General features: G+C 42.4%; 1 protein-coding gene across 2 annotated transcripts in view; it reads left to right on the top strand.

Annotated features, from left to right (window-relative positions):
- Positions 1 to 5,000, top strand: part of LOC128444858 (genetic suppressor element 1) — a 39,193-nt gene that overhangs the window by 1,205 nt on the left and 32,988 nt on the right. The gene's annotated exons all lie outside the window — the stretch shown is intronic.

Raw genomic sequence — 5,000 nt, 5'->3', positions numbered from 1 at the left:
TTGAATTCATTAGTTTTGCGGCAACATTATAGTTGTTGATTTTTTTTGTTAATCAGATTGCTATTTTCTTGGTCTTCTGATTATTATCAAAATTTAAATAATAAATCAAAAGATATTTTGGTACGTTTTATTTTGGCCTTTATTGGTGTAAAAGAGGAATTCTTACTTTGAATTCTCAATTCTTTTTTAACTGTTAGTTGTCAAGTATGCAAATACATTTATTTTATGATCTTTATTATTGTGTAGCTACATATGTGGACCAAATGATTCATTGTAAATGCAAGAAAATAATTTTTTGAGCGTCATTTTTTTTAAATAATTAAAACATCAGGTGCATCCCTAAAATGACATGACCATGTGGTGTCATGATGAAGTTTGGTCAGTAACAGTTCCAGATGTGACCCTCTGTAATAACCCTGTGGTTTATCTCTCCTTCGCTGCTCCCTATTAGTTTAACAGCATGTACTGTGTGTCTATTGTCTGCAGCTGTGTGATATGCGAGAGAGAGAGAGCGTGGCCAGTGTCAGTCTGGGGACAGGTGTGAGGTTACCTGAGAAAGGTGCTTAAACGTGCCTGATGGCAGGGTGACAGAATGACACCAAGAGGAGAAAGGAGGAGGACAGACAGAGAGAGAGAGAGAGAGAGAGAGAGAGAGAGATAGAGAGAGAGAGAGAGAGAGGGGGATAAATAGAGGTCAGTGTGATGCAGCGTGAGGAAGAGGTGAGGTGAGGAGGAGAGGAAGGAAAGGTTGAGTAAATGTTCATTCAAAGGAAATGATTTGTTGGAACCGGAGCACTGTTGTCTTCAGAGCAGACCGTCCCGATGTGTCTTTCCTCTGACCCCTGACCCTGATCTCTGACCTTTCAGCTGTCTGGGTCAGACTGTGGTCATTGATTAAAAACCCTCCTGTGGCAAGAGGTGAAACGCAGAGGAGAGGGAGGGGGTGAGAGACAGACAGAGAGAGAGAGAGAGAGAGAGAGAGAGAGAGAGAGAGAGAGAGAGAGAGACGGGGTGAGGAGCGGGGGGGGGTTGATGGAGGGAATTAGAGGGCGGAGAGCAGATTAAACAATGTTCTTTGCCTTGTGAATCTTTCATGCTGGTTTTTGAATAATACATCTGCTTTCATAAATGATTGAATCAGGGCGATTATGTGGTGCTTTGTCATTGTTTGTATATATCCATGTGTGTTTGTGTGTGTGATAGGTGTTTGTGTATTTGTGAGTGTTCGCTGTGTATGTGTTTGCTTGTGAACAAGAGAGGAAGGAGAAGAAGAAAATCTCTTCAGGAAGCAACAACCCCCCCCCCCCCCACCCTCTCTCTCATCCCTCCCCCTCTCCACTCTCGCTTTCATCCCCTTTTTTTGGTTTCCTAGGTCTCACTTAATGTGTTGTGTGAGTGTGTGTGTGAATGTGTGTGTGTGTACTTTGGAACGTCTGAGTGTGAGTGTGTGCGAGTACTGATTGCATTATTGTGCATGTGCATGTGTGGCTGTGTGTGTCTGTGCGTGTGCGTCTCTCTGTCCCTCACTGTGTGTCTGAGTATCTGTGTGTGCGTGTGCGTCTGTCTGTCTGTCCCTCACTGTGTGTCTGAGTATGTGTGTGGCTGTGTGTGTGTGCGTCTGTCTGTCTGTCCCTCACTGTGTGTCTGAGTATGTGTGTGGCTGTGTGTGTCTGTTTGGGTGTGTGTGTGTGTGTGTGTGCTCTCATCATTTACACACTGGAAGAAACCCCAGCCCCCCTCCTGGTCCTAACTGCCGTTGCTGTGGAGACAGTGTCAGCCACACGCTCGCTCCTCAATGATCATTTGACAATGTAGGGGGTGAGGGGTAAAGGATGTGTGCAATGTGTGTGTGTGTGTGTGTGTCTGTGAGTGTTCATCTATCTTTGAGAGGACCAGTTTGGCCTTTACACCTTATTCTTGAGGACATGGTGGGATACTGAGGAACATTTAGCTGCTTCTCACAACTTTAAAGATTTGTTATATGGTTAAGACTCAGTTTTAATGTTCAGGATAGAATAAGGTTTAGTTTAAGGGTTTTGGTTAAGCTTCATGTCAATGAGCGTCCTCACAATGATTGTACAAGTGTGTGTGTGTGTGTGTGTGTGTCTGTGTGAGTGAGTGTGTGTGTGTGTGTGTGCAATGTGGAGCGATTACTGTGTGATTTAAGAGTAGAGCAGAGTGAGGGTGAGAGAGGAGGCAACAATAGAAAATCAGGTTAATGATACATATTCTTTACATGAAAATCTCTCATAAAACCATTGATGGGAGAAAGAAGACATGACAGAGAGAGGACATGTGTGTGCCTATTTGTGTGTGTGTGTGTGTGTGTGTGTGTGTGTGTGTGTGTGTGTGAGTGTGTGTACAATGATCTTAACATGATAAAGAAAAGAAATTGGCATTTAGCCATCTCCCACTCGCTGGACCTCCTGGTAAAATGTGCCACACACATTACAGCCGTTTACCCAAAAATCGTTCAAATGAATTTGATTTTTAAACATGCATTCCCAGGAGAAGGAGCAATTTGCAAATCATAGCATAAACAGTTTAAAAAGTGGGGCTGGTGAGTTTCTACTGTAAACCACGAGGAAAAAGAACATCTCTCAGTATGTTTCAACCTCTTTACCCTGTCTGTGGTTCTCAGGGTTAAACCCATGTCTGAAAATGTAAATATTTTAAACCGAGTCCTGCACACAACTGTATATTTTACTGAAACAAGTTGGCACTTTAGTTTTTAACAAATGTTACTAAGAGAGTAAAGAGTGGGGAATATTTTCTGTTGGGGAATAATACGCACTTGTCCCTCTAGTGAGCTCTCGCATGATATGATTCATGCAGAATAAACTGGTGTCATCACAAGGAATAACTACAGTGTGGTTCTGTGATGTGTTTTTAATCGTGTTCAGACAAGAATGAAGCTTTAAGCTACAGAGGAACACACAATACAGTAAGATTGTTTTGCTTTTATTGACAATAAGAAAAGTAAAGCACATAACCAGATTTATCCTTTAATATTATTTGCAGACACCCGGCAGGCCGAGATAATTCATCTCCAGGCTTCACAATGTCACCAGGTCGAACCAGGATCAAATGTCTCCATGAAGAAAACACATACACACACACACACACACACACACTTTGACATTTGTTTTTCTGTGCATGCATGCACATGCATGCACACATTATCCATGAGGAGTCAATAGGGTGAGAAAGCCAGGTTGTTGACGTGTGTATTAGCCTGCCATATTTTATTGGCTGCTGTGGTATTTTCGGGGGCTGGGTGGCTCTGTTCAACTTGACCTCTGCATTGATTTCCATGATACATGTTAGAGCTGCAAGGACACAGTGGCTTTTGATTTATGGCAGATGTCACATGAGTGTACACGCACACACACACACGCAGAAACACGCGCACACACACACACAAACACCCACACACACATGCTCACACAAACACACACACATGTTTACGCACAAACACACCCACACTCGCCTTAGGCTTTTGGCATTTGACAACTTCACTCATAGTATTTTTTCTGCATTGCACGGCAGCGGCAGCAGTTTTACTGTATGTACAAAAGAAAAGTTTATTTAATGTTTGTTGATGCTGTGGCAGTGAGACAGAGACTGTCCTTCACCCGGAGCGCTGCTGAAGTCACTTTGAGCAAAAACAGAGGAAGAGAAAATGGATTTGAGAAGGTCAGAAAAGACTTGATTCAAAGATAAAACAATCAAAACAAGCGCAAACTTATTTCATAATGTAATGATAGATTTTAAATATCTTAGTGGCAGATGAGTGTCCTTTAATTTGACTCCCATGTTTATCTTTTATTTCTTGCTTCCCTGTCATCTCTTCCCTCCATGTTTTTCATTTTACCTTGGTTAAGTGGGCTCAGTGCTGTAGTGGAGCCAGAATCCATCTCTCACTTCGAGACTTTATTTTAAGTGGGACATGAAATGTATTGTGCACGTGTGTGTGTGTATGTGTGTGTGTGTGTGTGTGTGTGTGCGTGTGTGTGTGTGTGTTTAAGTAATGCATACTGTATACATATGCTTATGATGTAGTAGGTGGAGAAGCTGCTGGCAAACACACACATGAGCGTGTTTGGCCATATTTCTATTTCTATTCTATGTGTGGAGAGGCTCTGTATTCATGTAGGAGGCTGAGACGGTCGCTGCCACAAAGGAAGCTGCTGTCAGGCTCTCCTTTGCTGTTAATTGTGTGTGTGTGTGTGTGTGTGTGTGTGTCTGTGTGTGTGTGTGTGTGTGTGTGTGTGTGTGTCTCTGTCTTTGTGTGCAACTGCGTGTGCGTGTTTGTTCTCACTAGCATGTGCGGATGAGCGGGGTCGTGGAGCTCCACCTCAAGGGCACTGTTATTAATGAGATGAATAAAAGACCGTGGCAACAGCTTGATAACACAGAGGAGATAAAGAAAACCACACACATGCACACACACTCACATAAACATCATATGGGAGCTGGGCGACTTTCTCCTGCCAAGAGAGAAAAAAAAAAAAAGACAATAACAAAAGTGCAAAAACAACCATAATCTATTTTTTATGTTTTTCTATCCTCCAGAGACGGTGGAAATAAACCAGAAGAAAGGGTGCAAGAGAAAAGGAATAAATAAAACAATGTGTTCAGTAATTTCTCAACCAGAAAACAAACAAGTGAGCTGGTAGAAAAAAACACATCCTAATTGGTCAAAGAGCTGGTGTTGCTAATGAGCCCTTAATTAACAGAGGACTCACTTAAAGCAGACACAACAACACACACAAACACACACACAAGTATTTATACATCTATCTTTGTGAGTACACACATTGATATACTGCATTCTCTATAGCTCGTTTCTCTAACCTGTGTCTGACCTGTGAATTCTAACAATGAATCGGAAAGTGAGGACGAGCCAAGTGTCCTCACTTTGTGATTTCTGTAATCCACATACAGACTCACAAGCACTTGTCCCTGCCTCACAACGATGGTATTGAAAATACCACAAC

This window comes from Pleuronectes platessa, chromosome 7 (genome assembly GCF_947347685.1).
Source record: "Pleuronectes platessa chromosome 7, fPlePla1.1, whole genome shotgun sequence".
NCBI lineage: Eukaryota > Metazoa > Chordata > Actinopteri > Pleuronectiformes > Pleuronectidae > Pleuronectes > Pleuronectes platessa.
This window is presented reverse-complemented; position numbering and strand designations above follow the sequence as displayed.